The sequence below is a fragment of the Benincasa hispida genome, chromosome 8, assembly GCF_009727055.1.
Source record: "Benincasa hispida cultivar B227 chromosome 8, ASM972705v1, whole genome shotgun sequence".
Taxonomy (NCBI): domain Eukaryota; kingdom Viridiplantae; phylum Streptophyta; class Magnoliopsida; order Cucurbitales; family Cucurbitaceae; genus Benincasa; species Benincasa hispida.
Window position 1 is genome coordinate 9574247 of NC_052356.1, and position 18444 is coordinate 9592690.

The window sequence follows — 18444 nt, forward strand, 5'->3', positions numbered from 1 at the left end:
CAAACACTCTATCCTCTAACTGAGGATCTACCTTAGCCTGAGGAGTACTCGACTCTCCCTCGAAAGTCGCCTCCTAATTTACAGGTTCTCTGGTTTTTCTTTTATTCGCCCCTGAGTTCCTTCCGACCTTAGGGTCACGATTGGTAGGATCTGCTTGCTTCGCTTGCCACTTCGTCTTAGCATCTTTATCTAATTAGTAGTACACATGTTAGAGACTCATATGGACATATGCATGAACTCTCTCTCATTCCCAAAACCTTATGCTCTGATACCAACTTGTCATACCTCCTCCTAGATTACCCTCTTAACTCATAAGAAGATGTGACGACAACAGTTACCGACCTACTCACCAGTACTTACTGCCTAACTTAACTATAAACCTTCTTAAAACCTTGTTATACAATTACACAATAATTTATAACTTAAAGCAGTAAAAGAAACTTGTTTACAAACTCAGAAGTGATAACAAAACATACATCCAATAAAATAACACAAGAACAGATACATGGGTCCCAAAACAATTTCACTAGTCCCAGACTTCTCTCACAAACATGTGTACATTAATTACAAGCTTTAACCTAAGCTTTCTCCTCCCTAGCCGAGTCTTGAGTGGCAAGCAGCAACGGTTTTAACCTCGAGGAATCTGATCGCTACTTGAGAAAATAAAATATTTGAAAATGGTGAGCTGGTTTCCCAGTGAGTGACTCATAGAAAAACAGTTCATCTCATGCCTTTCATACACATATTAAACATGTAAACATGCTGAAATTTATCTCAAGCAACTTACGTAGTAACATACATTAAATATAACATCATAATCGTACATATTATCAAACCTTAGTTGAGAATGACCGTTCGTAGCTCAAGCTCCCAACATCCATTCATGGCCATGAGACCCAAACTTTGGCCCCATTATAATGAACTGTAGCCAAGAGACCCATACTTTGGCCTCTCATACTAAACTACCTACATGCACGTGGAGTATACTGAGTACGTCAATACCTTAGGTACTTCCTCGGATACCCTCTATACCTTCGGCATCTGGCTTACTAGAATCGTATCATTCATAGAAAACATGTGTAAATAAAGCTTTAGGCATAGCATTTACCTAGCTTTCACCATAAGAACATTGTCACATTTCAACATGTATGCTTCACAAAATATAAACATTTAGCTTTTATAATACTTTAGCATTCAGCCTTGACATGCACTAAAACTAGTAAAACTTATTTAAATAGCTTAAAACATCATGCTTAAGAAATGCTATGAAATCTTTAAAATCATAGGCATAAACTTTAGTTACTTGGAAAACCCATAAACCTTAGTGTGAAATTCATTTGGAACGCATGACCGTTAATATATAAATTTTTGAAGATATTTAGTCACTCACGAGTCTTTAAGTTTGTCTTCTTATGCTTGGTAGGCTTTCCCAATGGAAATTCCTCCTACACATAAGAATAAAAATTTAGCTACTACCTTGGCCTCCCTTTTGAGACGACTCTTTTTAAACCAAGCTCACATTTAGCAAGTAATTGCTTGTTCGTCCAACAAATTCCAAATTCAGTTTCTAATGTCAATAACTCGAAAATCAGTACTCATTTTAAGAAAGTTCCTTTTTCAAACATACTCAGAATTGTGTTTAAAACATTACCTCGAAATTTCAGCATAAAACTCCTTATGGTTTGATTTGGGACTTTAAATTTTTCTCAATGGCCCTAGACCACGAACTGCCTACTTGTTAAAAAATTTCTAGGTTTAACTTCCAAAATATGTAACTAAAATCCCAGGCCTTATCTTGAAAAAGTTCCTTCTACAAACTTACTTATAATGGTAATGACAATATTACCTTAAATGTTTCACTTGAAATTCCATGTGATTCAGCCTAGATCTAAGATTCTTCGTCGAATGCTCGGAATCACCAAAAAACGAACCATTCGCCACTTCCTTCCTTCTCTGGTCTTCTTTCGACAAGAACTTCCTTCTAGTGGCTCGACTTTAGAAAATAGACTCGCGGAGCTTTTCAATGGTACTAAGATCATTTGATTTTCCTGAAGAAATCTTCCAAATCAAGCTCTTGAATTTCTCTTTCCTTTTTATACCACCGCCCAACCTTCTGCATGAAATCTCCTTAAGCCACCTCACCCACTAGTGGAGATTAAGGGCAAAGATTAAGCCATCTGTTCGAATAAATAAAAGAAAAGTTTAAAGTTGAATGTTTTGATCAAAACTCGATACTCGATGGAAAACTTGATGGTAATTGGTAATTACTCGATGGAAATTTCAATGGTATTCCAGAAAATACTTGATTCTCGATGGGATACTTGATGCTTGATGGCTTGCTCAATGCACGATCCTTCCTCGATCACTCATACTCGATGCACGACCCTTCCTCGACGATCCTTCCTCGACGCTATACTTTTTCTTGATCACTCATACTCGATGCACGACCCTTCCTCGACGATCCTTCCTTGATCGCACATACTCGATGATCGATGCCATTTACTCAATGTCTTTCTTATGCTCACTCGATGCTCAGCCACCATTCTTCACAACCCACACTTAGCCAAAAAAATTTTTATAAGGCTAGCTTAATAAGTACTTGAGAGTAAAGTTTCCCATACTTAAACATTTTCCTTCTTCACAACTTATCCTTTATCCAAATCCCACAAATCCAATCTCACTTAAATATTTAACCCCCTTACTTTATTAAACTCAATAATAAACATATTTAAAAAGGGAAAGTAAGGTTTGGGTTTTACATTTTTAGACTAAATTAGATGCGGTCTCTGATGACGGGCAGAAATGCACGTCATTTTAGGCCTTTTATTTAGAATTATGAGGTTGTTAAGTAAAATATGCGGCGAATATGTTAGGAATTCATGAGAAAACGAGTTTGCGTCAATCGGCATCAAGAATCAGCTAACCCACTATTATGCATTATTATGCGTTCAATTGTCTATCTTTGTAGCTAACGCAGGAAGCGGTCGCATACGTGAAAGCCAGGCTATCGCAAAGACGATCGCATGCGGGAATCTCTCCATCACAGAAGGCGAGCGCATAAGTTCGACGCATGGATATTGTGGCCATCAACCGCATGCGTCCATCACATAGAAGTTGCGGCTGCAGATGCGAATGCGATCATCACATAGATGTTGTGGCCATCAACCGCATGCGTCCATTGCATGGAAGTTGTGACCGTCAAGCGAATGCAGTCATCGCAGAGAGATTGCGGTTACAAAATAATAACCATAATAGAGGGATGATCGCAAGGTTGGTGAAATTCAAACATGAAGGTAGATCTCGGGAGTATCAAACCTACAATGCCATTAGCAACAGTGATTCAGAAAGGACCATCACGCCGCGAGTATCAGATTCAGAGCATGTCTATGAATTCTGACGGTGATCAAGCTCTATAAATTGAAGTCGTTGACCAGAATTTCAGATCATCCAAGGTTTTTCGCCTGAGGCTCCCTGCTTTAGGGCGGATCCTTGTGATCCAGACGAAAGCGTGAGAAGAAAGCTTGAGAGTTCTTCATCTCCTTCATCCATTCCAAGTGATGATCGGAGCCTTCATAGGTGTTAGAGCTCAAGAGAGTCTACTCCACCGCATTTCCATGGCACCACCGGCTTTGACACACATCTACTGGAAGCAAGACATTGTTTCCAGTTAGCCTTTCCATTTATCTTCTTTCCTTATATTGTATTGGTTACATTTTGGCTTAAGGAATTAATACATTTTGTGATCAATGCATTTTTATATTTCTTTTAATTCCATCTCCATCTTCATTTACTTAGTATCCTTAACTTTCATTGCATCATTGAGTAAGATTTTTAGAGTATCGTTTACTTAATCATGCGATAGGAATATGAAGCATGTAGCAAACCACCGAAAGGTGTGCGTTGCGTGAGTGTTGTGAGAAAACCTTATTTTCTTAGTGTGAAGCTGTAGCAATGCTTGTCTATAAGCGGACACAATACTTATCTATGAGTAAAGTCAGCAGCAACTAACTACCCAGGAGGGTAAGTGGTTGGTCTCATTAGGCAATGTAAGCAAGTGTTCACTAGGAATAAGAATAATCTTACGTCAGCCAGGTTTATGCGATTACCTTATCTTATGAGCGCATCATTCATCATTTAAGCATACTTGGGAGAGTAGTCTAAAAACCAAATCTAAGTCTCGGGAGAGCGGATTGGATCGCATAAGTAAGAATGAGAAACTTAGGAATAAGCTCCGTTTGCTATTACACAACACATGCACCCTACAGATAGGATATTGCATGCGTCTAGAAGTAGGATACGGTGGTATGTGGTCATCACGCTTATGTGTGAGAGCACGTGAGCGGGTTATGAAGGCTTAGAAATATGCTTCTCGACACTATCGCATATACATCGCATGTGTCCTAGAATTAGGCACAAGTGTGTGTAGCATGATCGCATAGCTTTGCGCTGGCTGGGGTTGCCCTTGCAGTTAAACTCAGTGTTGCAGTGAAGACATCCTCACATTTTATCTATTTTTCCATGCATTTTACTATGCGTCAACAGTTGTCGTGTCTCTACCTCTCAGTCATATTCCCACTGTTTTGTCTATTAGTTAGGAGTAGGAGTAGTACTTAGCTTATAACCCCCATCATTCTTTTATTCATCCGCCGCAAACACATCACCGCATACATTTAGCTACAAGTCCCCGAGTTCGACCTTGGATCACCCTAGAAACTTGCGTTCGCGTTATACTTGGTGAGAGCGTAAGAAATCTTATGACAGGAACGCATGATCATTGCATAAAAGATCAACGCATATTTTCCATTCCATTGCACGACCACCGACGCATGAGTATAAATGCATAACCTAAGACATGCATCACATATTGCGTTCACTTAATTTTCGTCATCAGTCTCCATCTAGTTCCTATACAACACACGCAAAAGATCAGTTCGGACTTCTTGTTCTATCATCTTAGTCTTAGTGGGACTAATATCGTGAAATATTTTTCAACAACAAATCTTCGCCTTAGGTGGGGCCTTGGCCTTCCAAAGGTTATTCCATAAAAGCTTAGTGAAAACTTGATTGCAAGAACCAACTTCATTAAAAAAAGTCATCATCCAATCATGAAAATAAGCACTTTTAATTATACATACTCCCTTTTTATCTAGATCCCAAATGATCTCATTATCATATTGGTGTCTAGGCAACTTCATTTGTAGTACAACTTCTGCATCATCTTAGAGGAAGCACACCTTAATCAACTCTGAATTCCACCTCCTTCGTTTTGATTATAGGCGGGCCACATTACACCCTTATGACTGGGTATAATGACAGAGGCTCGACAACCTTCTCTTGGAATTCAAGGGTTACAAGATATCTGTATGGGGTTGTTTGACTCACTAACATGAGTTGGGTTGAGTTGGTAAAATATACCAACTTAATGTTTGACCCACCAACTTTAAATGTTGATGGAGTTGAGTTGGTATATTTTATCCATTCCCCTCAACTCTCTCTTCTTTTAATGTTTTCAATGGCTCCACGACTGTCGGCATCTACTATTGCCACACTCGGTGAACCAACTTTTTGTTTTGGCTACCACCTTCAATGACATTTCCGACAACCAATTTTGGGCTCAAACAACCACCTCTGACAACAAACTTTGATGATCAACTTCGACAGCCACCTTCGTGCGGCCAACTCTAGGCTCCAACAATCGCCTCCTACTACAAAATCTGGTGAAAATCACCTTCAATGAACAATTTCGATGACCACCTTCACGCGACCAACTCCGATGACCAATTGTGGGCTCCAAAAACCACCTCTGATAACAAACTCCGGTGATCGACTCCAATGCCACCTTCATGGGACCAATTTTGGGATCTAACAACTACCTACGACTACAAACTTCAGCGAAAATTACCTTAGATAATCAACTTCGACAACCACCTCCGACTATTATAAGATCAATTACTTCTTAACTCCTACCATAGTCTAGGAAGAGCTATTGTTTGTATCTATTTGATAGGATTGACCAGCTTAATTATTTTAATGAATAATATATTTTTTTTGTATGCATGAAATTGGTTCATTGTTGGACATGATTATATATATGGACCTTATTATTTGCAAACATGTAAATAAATCCTAATGACAACCCTATTTTTTGTACGTGTTCAACTCATACATTTCATGACTGTTAAAGTAATAAGTATTTGTCTATGTCATTAATCGCAATGCTTATATATAAAAAATTATAAAATATATTTTTATTTAATTAAGTTCACATATCAAATGAGTGTTAAGAATATTTGAAAAAGTGTATATATAATTGAAAAGTATGTAACTAATAATAAAAAAAAATCATAAAATGGATATTTTTTTCGTGGAACATTTTCTAGTAAGAATTAGTGAAAAATGAAGATTAATTCTTTGATTATCGTTCGAATTTGGAGGAATTGAAAGTGAAATTACTGAAGAAATATGGTGGAATTCCATTGTTTGCTAAAATGATGGGAGGGATTCAATTAAAAAATCATGATAGAGAAAAAATACATAGCAACAAGAAGAAGATGATGATGATGATGAGATGATGATAAAATTAATGGGAAAAACTAGGAATCAAAAGTTTTGATTTCTCTTTGATTTTTCATTTTATTAATCATATTCTTGCAAGAAATATAGTAGGCTAACTATTGGCCATTACCAAAAAAAGAAAGGAAGAAAAAAAACTTAAAGAGATTGTTTGAGGCCCAACATGAGATGGTATATCTCCAGTACATCCTATATCATCTCAGTGTTTGGAGACCCATTACCCTATTTCACCGATTTTAATTATTTGTGGGTCTATTTTCGAAACGTGTTTCGTATCTCACCGTCATTTTTCTTCCGTGTATCATATATCATCTCAGTGCCTGAACATACTCGATCATACTCGATTAGAACTCCCCAGACATCAGAACTCCCCACATCCTATATCATCTCAACGTCCCAAAAACAAATAAAAAAATTGCAATCCACATTTTATTAAAACAAAGACTGGTAGAATTATTGAATATAAACGTTTCAAAACAAAGATTTTAATCGTAAAAGCAGATTATTTAGAGTTCAAAAAACTGTATCAGATACTTTAGGCATATGAAGTCAACTTTGCATCCCAAACATAGACATATGAGCTATATAAACTTCAAAAATCATATCTCAACTCAACAACCCCAATAAGTTTAGAATCCTCAACTTTCCATCGATGCCCATGCTTGAATAATTGTTGCTCTCGTAGAAGTCTTCTCCATACATAAGAAAGATTACACCCCAAACCTAAAATTGCCACCTTCGTTTTGTCGAAACTAATGAGTTTTAGGTTTTATTATTATTATTATTTTCTTTTTGTTAGAGTTAGTAGATGAATTAATCAATAATTGAATGAATGGTGAATTAATTCAATTACATTGAAAAGTTTAGGAGAGATATTGGTTTAGGGGTAAACACTTATTATCTCACAACAGAACATGAATTATAAATCTTTTACAAATTATAGGCCCTTTTAAAAAATCTAGTTGGATACTACATCTAATGTACATGTTTTGTAATGTTTAAAATATAACTTGATCACCAAAGTTTAAAAATACAATTTATGTATAAGAGAGTTAAATTAAACTAATTGAATAGAATAACTTTGGATTAAATTTTAGTTTATAAACAAGTAAGTAATAGTTATGATTATAAATTAACTATTTAATAGTTAAAATATATTATATAATCAGAATACTAATTTTTATTTTGATTATCGTATTTTGATTACCTACTTAATTTCAAACTTCAATTTGAACTGACCTAATATTTTAAAAATAAATAAATAATTAATTAATTATATTTGGATAATCTAATTATCCTTTTAATGTTAAACTCTAATTTAAATTAAAATATTTTTTTTTATTTTTAAAACTTTACATATTAGTTATTTAGTAATTAATTTTTCTTTTTGACTTAGATACGATTATGTGTCTGATTTAAAACTTCAATTTAAAAGATTTTTTATTTATATTAATTATTTAATAATAATAACTATTTTTTATATCTATCGATACCTCAAACTGAAATAAAAATTAAAGGAAATGTCCAAAAAGGATAGAAAAAAGAATGATGAAGAAATAACTTAGAAAATCGAGTGTGTAATTTGGTGTAATTTAGTTTCAAAATTTAATTGGATTTCATCTTAACATCAGATCTAATCTCATAAAAAATAAAAACCAATTTATTTTTTAAAAAACGTAAAAATGAATCTAGTCAGTGTATTATTTTGAATTTAATAAATAGTTTAATCTTTGTAACTTAAATTATCGAATATTACTCTATAACGATTCAATAAAAGGGTAAAAGGGAAAATCGACCTTTTAAATAGTATAGATATACATAATCTTAATAATTAAATAGTTTTTATAAACAAATGTATAAATACATTCATACAATAACACAAATTATGAATAAAATTGACAAAGGACAAGCATGTGAAAATGTAGAACAAAATTTTTATGGTAGACTACTTAGGAATAAAATTAAGGGCCAATGGCAAAAATCACGGTTAAAGTAGGATGGTAGCTGCAACTATACCCTTAAATTTTTAAATTTAAAAATTAAGCCCTCAATTTGATCCAAATATTAAAATTGGACCCTTAAACTTATATAATTGTATAAATTGTAATAATTGTATAAGTTTGAGGGTTCAATTTTTATCATTTGTAGGTTCAATTTTTATTATTATTGTAAGTTTGAAGGCTTACTTTTAATACTTTTAAAAGTTTAGGGACTCAATTATTACTATGGAAAGTTTAAGGGTAAATGTAAGAAAAGAAGAGAAAGAAGTGAAAGTAAAGGAGATATCAATTCTTTTATCTTATTTATGATTTCATATATCACGACAATTACTTCATTAATCTGATCAATGCAAGAAAATCTAATGTATAAGAACCTTTTAAATCTATTTTTCAAAATTTAGAAAATTTTTAGGAAGATTTTCAAAAATAGAAAAATAAGAAAAATTATTTACTTAAAATAATAAAATTTAATCCTCTTTGATAGAAGTTGATAGATAGTATTTTTTTTTTTTTTTTATTGGGATTGAGGAGAGAATTATTCTGTGTGATTGTAACAATTTTTCACATAGTGGATTTATTTTTGGTAGTACATGATAGATGTTAATAGAAATTTATCAGTGTCTATAGTATTTTTTTTTTTTTTTTGTACATCGTTTGATATTTTTTTTATATGTAAAAATTTTCCAAATTTTTATCTATATTTCTTAAAATATAGGGATTAAAAGTGCACATTTTTTAACTTGAGAACAAAGCAAGCCAATTTCTTACTATTTAGGAACCCAAAAGTTATTTTTTTTTTTTTTTCAAAATTATTTCAATCTTCCTATTAGACCCTCAGTTCTATGTGGTATATGACTATGAGTAACATTATTATTTTTAAGACAATCAAAATATTTCCTCTCAAAAAGAAAATAATCAAAATATTTTTTTGACTACAAAAACACAACCAAAATACTATTGTTTTGAATATGGAAAGTTGTTTTTAGTTTGAAAGTTATTAAATGAGATTCTTTTTTTCTTTATTTTCTTTCAGAAAACAATACTTTAAATTTATATAATCATATAAACATTGTTTCGATTGGTTGTCCCGTGTATGACGTCATTGTTTTAACCATATTTTGTTCAAAATTTTAGATTAGTCACCTCTCATAAAATATCGTTAAAAGATAATTATTTCTACAGTGTTCCAATGACCCGACAATTTGAACTATTTAAATTATGGAATTTAAAATGTAAAGATTGAATTGGATTAGTTTTATTTTGGATTGAGTTAGATTAAACGTTTTCTATTTTTATTGGGTTGGATTAAGTCGAAGATTTGCTGAAAAAAAAATTGGGTTGGCGTTGACCCGACCCAACCCAAATTACATATATATTAATAAAAAAAAAGTATATATTTCTTTTTTTTAAAAAAATGATTGTTTTGGATTGATTAATTTGTGAACTTGTAATATTTTTCTTTTGGAATTATTATGATTGTCTCAATTTAAAGTTCGCAATAAATATCAAAGATATTTGGTATTTAACCTTCAAATTTTATGAAATTTTAGTTAGAAAATTTTCATAGTTAAAAAAAGTCAAATTATTTACAGAAATAGTAAAAAAACACTAATAAACACATATAGAATTCCATCAACGTCTATCCATAGTATCAATGATAGACATCTATCCATTCTATCACTAATAGACACTGATCGACTTTCATCCGTCTCTATTAAAGAATTTTAAATTTTTCTATTGTGTGTAAATAGTTTCGCTTATTTTTCTATTTTTGAAGATGCTCCTTTTATTTATTAGTCATATGTTGTAGATAAATTTATATATTTTTAATTAAAAATAAAAAAAGTAAGTTATAACCCAACAACTCAACCAAACTTAACTAGAATTTTAAGGATTGGGTTGGATTGGATTGGAGAATTTTTTTGGGTTGTGAACCCACCAACCCGAATCTTTGGGTTGATCTAAAAAAATACCTTCAATCCAATCCAACTCAACCTATATACACCCCTAATCATTTCTTAATGAAATTGATGTAACAATGGTCTTTTTTTTTATCACGGAAGTGTGATGTATAGTCACTTTAAAGCGATCTATTAATCTCTTAACAAGTCAGTTAATGGTCATTTCATTTCGTCTACGACTTTATTGAAAAAAATCAACAGTTAATTATAAATATATACAACATTTAAGTCAAACAGAACAACCTCAACCTCAACCGATAAGTATGATATAGTATGTGTCAGTGATTATAAAGTCTATAGAAATCCTCCATACGTACTAAAACAAAATACAACATCTACTTTTCTAGCGATAAATATAGCCAACAAAATAGAAAAATAAAAATAGTCCAATCTAAAAGAATCAAGAAAAAGTCGTTTATACCCTTAAAATGAGGGGTTTTACCATATCAATGTTACATTGATATATGTAAATAGTTAATTATAAATATCTCTGTCATTTTCTTGTTCAAATACAACAAAAATTGGAGGCCAAACTCAAAAGAAAATGTGCAAAGTCGGTTATACATCTAAATGGATTGTTTTGTTATATCATTGTTATATTTTATATTAGGTATATATGAGTTACTAATAGGGGCAGTTGCAAGACCGTCAAAAAATAATAGTGAAATCAAGTCCGTTATCGGCATATATGAATTTGGTAGGAAATGACAAAATAACAAATCTATCCCAATTGAAATAGTTGGATGACCAAAACGTCCTCACAGTTAAAAATGTATGATTGTATCTGATTGACATATGATTACCATCTGATTGTGAATGAGATCAATTAGTATCTGATTGTTGTCTTATAATTTTCTTATTACTATTTTTATCTAATTCCTATCTTATATTGATTGTTAATGATGATTCATTAGCTAATTGTCAGATTTCTATCTTATTGTTGTTTGACTACCATGTGATACGGATTTCTATCTTATTGTTATTTAATTATAAGACTACCAATAATATTCATTACTCTCTAATTACTATTTGATGATGATTACTATTTATTTACCTTTCATTTGGCTTTGGATGTAATTAAAAAAAAAAAACAATACTCATTGGTAGTTTATGATATTGCCTTCTGATTACCTTCTTTTTTTGTCACATAATTAGTACTATATTGTCTTTTGATTAGTATTGATGTTGTCTTTTAATTGCTGATTGATTGTCATCTAATTACCTTCTATTTTTTGTATTAGTTAGTAGTTTTTTTTATAGCTATTTAATTTTTTTGTGATTGACATTTGATTACCTTCTGATTGATATTGTAATATGATTACCTTCTGATTGATATTATAATCTGATTGCTTTCTGATTACCTTATGTTTTTTGTCATTTAGATAGTAGTTTCTAATATTGCCAATTATTTTTTTTCCTTTTCATAGCAATTACATAGAAATCACAAAATACTAACTCAATTACAATTTCAATCAACACACAAACTAATGAAAAAAGCAGTGTTTTTCATTACTAAGTTTAGACTCTAAAGAGGAAACTAAGTCCCTGTGAAGAATTCCAAATCTCAATTCAGTGGATTCACCTTATTTTGGCGAGTCTTGACAGTCCGACCACCCCTCAAAAACTCATATGCTCTTATATTTTCATTATTTTTGACAAAGACCCCATGTGCATGTCTAAAAGTATTCAATATTTTAAGCAAGATAGCAATAAATACAATGTATTTATCTATAGGACCTTTAATATTAATATTGTTATTTTCAAAACTTATTAGAAAAATATTGTTGTTTTGGGATTTCGAGGCTAGAAGTCGAGGGTTGAGGATTCGACTAATGTAGAGGTCGAACATTTAGAACTCGACAAACAGAGAAAAACATGGAACAATACGTAAATTAGGGTTGTCGAGGATTGAAGTTTTGACATACATAAGTCAAAACTTCAACCCTCGACAAGGAAAGGGAAATCTCGCTAATTTTGTGATGAGGATCTCGCTCTAGAAGGGAATCTCAAAGGGAATCTCGCTAATTTTGTATATTAGGTTGTCGAAGGTTGAAGTTCTGGCATACATAAGTCGAAACTTCAACCCTTGACAAGAAAGATTAAAGCTGGGTGAAAGCAGATTTTGTAGAGAGAGAGACACGAGATTGATAGAAGAGAGGCGAAATTGAGAAAAACGAGAATTGTAGGAGAAGAGCGAGAAAATTGAGAGAGTGAGATTGAACGAGACTCGGTAGGAGAAGCGAGATTTAGGAGAGAGCGTGGACTTGATGAGCGAGAGTCGAGATGATCTACACATGGATTAAACGGTCACCAGTCAGCTGACGTGGTCTGCCAACATGGGAAATCGTCTTCACTTTAATTTACTTTCCATAAGTCTGAAAAAGTGCAATATTATATCACCAAGCTGGCCCCTAACTCCGAATTCACCCTGCACGAATTCCCTGCATGCATTGACGTATCTGATTCCCTGATCCGATTCCATGCATTCATTGTGACATTCATGCCCCTCTGCCAATAGCCCTTAATGCCTCTTCAACCAACCCTAAACCGTGGGTCGAGTGTTCAACACTCGACCTACATCCTTTTAAAAACCACTAACCTCTTCATTTTTCCCTCATCACTCCCTCGATAATTTTTGAAGACTGACGTATACACCACTGCCCTTGATTTTTCGCTCCACATTTTTCCCCTTGATTTGCTCACTGCCCCTTCAAGCTCACTGCCCCCCTCACTGCCTCGAAAATAAACTTTCAAAATCATCTTCCTCTCCTCCATTTCCATTTCCATTTCTCTTCTTGTATTTCGTTTAATACAAATTATTCTCACACAACTATACTGGTTCGTTACTCTGCTAAATTTTTATTTTTTAAGAATAATTATAAATTATTTTGTTCTTATATTATTATTTTTTTATAGATTCTAGTTTTTTTTTAATTTTTTGTAATTGTTGTCAGATAACATATAACAGGAAAAAAGGGCGAACGTTATCACTTTGAAAGGAAAAAAGAGAACTACCAATCGAATCTGTGAGTTGAACTTATGATATTTTTGAAAGAGTCTAGTTTATTCTTATGAATATTTGATTTTATTTAGTATTACTTTGTGTTTTATAGTGTTAAAATGTTTAGTTTTTATTATTATGTTTAGAAATTGATATTTATAGTTTAATACAAATTATTGTGATAGGTTAACAAGTTTAAGTAATAAGTTTCAAAAGTTTAATATAGTTTGAAAATTTTAGTTTATTCATATGATATTTTATTTCTTTAGTATTAACTTTGATGTTTATAGTGTTAAAATATTTAGTTTATTGTTATGTTTAAGAAGTTGATATTTATAGTTTAATACAAAATTATTATGATAGTTAAAAAGTTTAGTATAGTTTCAAAAGTTTAATAATTTTAGTTTATTCATATGAAAATTATTACACTAAACCTAATTGATTATTTTATTCACATTTTTATTGTATTTGTCTTTAATATTCTCTAATATAATATTTTGTGGTTTAGGTTATTTGGGAGCCGTACAAAATTATTGTGCATACTTTGCCTAATTTTTGTACGAATGGTCAAAACATATGGCGGACGATGAGTCCTCTCATATGTTTTCACATTGGTGAGTGGCATCTTCCTGACAGGGTGATGAGACAATTCGGTTTTCAGCAGGATATCCCATCGCCTTGTAATACTGAACACGTACTGCATGATATTGACCTAAGGACTGGAGATTGGTCCGAAAAAGTTGCACATTTGGTAGTGTGATGGCACTATCGTGCAAGGTTTATTGCAGTGGGGTTTCTCTAGAACAGTTTGACACAGATGTCACTCCAGAATATATTCATTGGTATAATAATATCACAAGGCGCTACGTCACTCGTCCGGGAGCAGCTGTGGGTCATCTGGTAAATGAATGAATATTATCTGATTTTTTTAATTTAAATTTATTTTAAATATTGTCTAATTGTTTTATAATTCATAGAGATCGAACAACAGTAGACTCCATGAGGTTGCAAATGATCCGAACCAGGTTCTTGCTATATGTAGTGACAACTAAAGCTATATGGAGAAAATTGATATGTACGATATACCTATTGTTCCTCCACCAGCTCCTAGACGTGGAGAACCTGTTCGGGAAGAGGATGAGTTTGATGAGGTTGCACATAATGTGGAAGAGTTGCCCCCTATGACGCAGACGTAGAGTCAAACTGATTATGTTAGTCCGATGATGATGATGCCAGCATTTGGTTCAGGACATTATGACTCAGAGGCTGGTCCTTCGTCTTTATACGTGCATGGATATGGTCGGGGTCGTGGAGAGCATAATGAATATTTATATTATGAAGCGCCTGCAGAGGTACCATAGCAACATTAAGAAGAACCCGAGCAACCTCAAGTTTGAAGTCGACGACGACAACCAGCTCGAAATCGACGACGTTTTGTGGGATACATTGATTTTTGTAATTATTTTTATATAAATGAGATATTTAATTTACATTTTTTTTTTATTTTTATGAGTTATTATTATTTTTAATTTATTCTTTTTAGAGTTTAAATAAAATAATAAATATTTTTAGAATTTTTTTTATAAAATAGAAAATTAAAAAAAAAAAAAAAGAAGAAGAAGAAGAAAGGATTAGAAAGAAGAAGGTGGAATGTGTAATAATTAAANAGAAAGGATTAGAAAGAAGAAGGTGGAATGTGTAATAATTAAAAAGGAAAAAAAAAAAAAAAGAAAAATTTGTACGGTATTCTCGCTCTCGCTCTCACTTTCGTTCACGTTCTCGCTCTCGCTCAAAATCTCACTCTCTCAAACTCTCGCTGTCTCTCATAATCTCGCTCTCGAATTTGATTAGCTCGTTAGCGGCAAAAAGAAGAAGATTCATTAACTCGTTATTTAGTCAGACTTGCTAAGATGACAGAATCCGTTTGAAAACAACAATATTTTCCTAAAAAAAAAAAAGGAAGGTCGAGGGTTCAAAATTCGACCTATCTAGGTCGAATTTTCCGAACTTATTTAAAACAACAATATTTTTACAAATAGTTTGAAAACAACAATATTCTCCTAAATAGTTTCTAAAAGTACAATATCCTTTTAATTTTTCTTATTTATATATAGGTAGATATCCAATTAATGATGTGGATGACAACGACATATCCAAATACTTTTTTATGTCACTTTTTGAATTTATATCCATCTCTGCATGAAAACATTATTGTCCTGTCATATCACTTGATGGTAGACTTTATAAGAATAAGTTTGTATGTACTCTAACTATTGCTTCCAGTTTAGATGAGAATTCTCATATTATTCTATTGGCATTTTCTAGTAGACTCGAAAAATCATGCATCATGGACTTGGGTCTTTCATATAACTTAGTCCATTGATTCCTTAAATCTCTTGGATTTTTTAATTGTAATGTGATTACTAGAAAAAAATATATTTCTTGACGTTTGCAATTAAATACTTGACTTTTTATGAAAAAAAGTTAAATGATAGGTTATTTTTAAAGAAAAATGTCAAGAAATTAAAAAAAAAAAAAACACGAAGGTTGTGTGTTTTTCCAAAAGTTTTTCACACTGCACATTACTTGATGTTTTAAAAATATCAAATTTAATATATATGTTTTCTGTGTCAATAATATTAAGTAAAGAGAAATTACTTTCTTATTTTTTTGTAAGTCTACAAACTTTCACTAACCCTTCCCGATAACTCCTGCAGCTGAAACCCTTCGATCTTTACGCCAAACTTCACCTTGCTATCGAAACCCTTGTGATGTCCACGCTGAACTTCACCATGCCACCAATTGGCTCAAGAACTCCACCACACGGTCGATTCCCTTCATCTGAAACCCCACGCGAGGGTTTTGTTGCCAAAACCGCCTTCACTCTTCTTGTTGCGGAAACCCCAAACGATTGAAATCTTCCATGCGAAATTTCACGCTTGGGTGTGCCCCAGTTCCCAGATTCTTTCTTCTCTTGTTGTCGAGAATATTTCAACAGTGAAGAAAAGAATCCATATGGCCATTTACAAGTAACCACTGTTTGTGCTCTCCGCTAGAAAAGTTCAAGTATCTAATATCATTTTCTTTGTGGGTTCTGTTTTCTTTCTCTTTCCAATGAGAATCTAGCGCTTTCTATTTGGAAATCCAGTTGTTGGATCGATTAATTAGATTCGAAAGAAATTTAATGTGTATGGATTCAGAATTTTGTGCTATAGGTCATTCGTGTATTGATGAGAATGTTTGGCATTGGGTTAGGTTTTTAGGAAGTTCGATTGTTGTTTGTTGGCCTGTATGAATTCAAGTAATTTGCATATTTGAAATTAGGGTTAGCCAGTGGTTGTTTGTTTAATCAATACTCCAATCTCCCTTCCAACATGGTTTTCTGAAAGTTAATTTGTACTTTGAATCTGCCTTTATTAGAAAAAGAATATAATCTTTGTAGTCTTTGAATCTTTTTCAAATCAACTTCAATCTCCTCACGAACAGTTCGTAGACCACCACGAGATTCTTCTCGACTATTCTCCAGCCTTAGAACGGGATGGTGAAATCCAGTGAGTGACTAATTTGGAGAGGAAAAAACTAAAGCTTTAATAGAAACAAGGGATGAGATTATCACATAATCTCATCTACACCCACTATGGCCAAGAAGTCTTCAAAAGCATTAAACACTCCTTTTAAAGACCATTGCATGCAAACATGCAACTTTGAGTTTGATGAGATTTGACATTAAAAAATCTACTAACTCAAAAGTGAGATTTATTGGGACAAGTGTCTTCAAATGAAGACAACACTTAGCCATGCAAAAGTTGGCATTTTCTACTCACAATTAATGTTGGATCTTTCTACTAACTTAGTCAAAGTTTGACTCTCAAAGTCCAAAATCAACAAATTTGATTTTTTGACTTTCAAAAATAAAAAATCCACAATTTTACTTCCATTGCATTTTTTATCTAGTCAACAATTTGACTTTTAATGCAATTTTGACCAAATCCATTTAATTTCAAAAATTAATTCTAATAATCAATTTTAAAATTAAATTAATATTAAATAATTTAATTAATTCAATTTAATATTAAATCCAACACTAATCCTAATTTATGAATCTCTATTCATAATCTTGATATTTAAATATTATTTAAATATCTCTTATTTGCTCTCTCTTTATGTTTAATTCACAATTAAATATTAGGTTAAATATATCGTACATATTTAACGCTTTGCTCCAAAAATCAAATTTGAACACTTCAAATTCATTCGTCACACTGGTCTAAGGTTTAGTTTGATATGAAGCTAGTAGAGAGACCTCATGGACCTACAGATCATGGGCTTCAACGATCCACGATTAACCGGATAAACTCTTTAACCTAATTAACTACCATTTGTTAACTACCAGGTCACTCCAATAAAGCCCAGTAGCTGCACTCCCCTCACTGTAGATATATTATGTCCAGTCAATAGAACCATGATTAGTAAGTCAACCCTTCACAAGTTATTCGTAATAACAGCTGGGTCAAAAGCTTTTTTACCCCCGAGATTACATCTTACTTCTTAAGTCCCACTGATCCTCTAATGAACACATGGTTTGTGATCCAATCACTAAATCGATTCCCTCTTAGGGCAATGAATGGGTGGAGTCCCTTGTTCAAGACTCGAAGTCAATACTTAAGGGAACAATCTCTCTACTATCCCTAAAAGTGGGTAGGAATGAATTCCATCTTGCACCCTATGTCCCCAACCATCTACCTGGTCTTACCCCTAAAATGGGAGGCTTATTAAGCCGGCGCTATTGAGTCAACCCTCATCCATGAAAATCTAAGGATAATCCTGAATAAACAGGAGTTCATAGCATTAAGGTCAAGTTACCTAGGTCATCGCTTTGAAATTGTCAGTCTTAAACAATAAACAACAT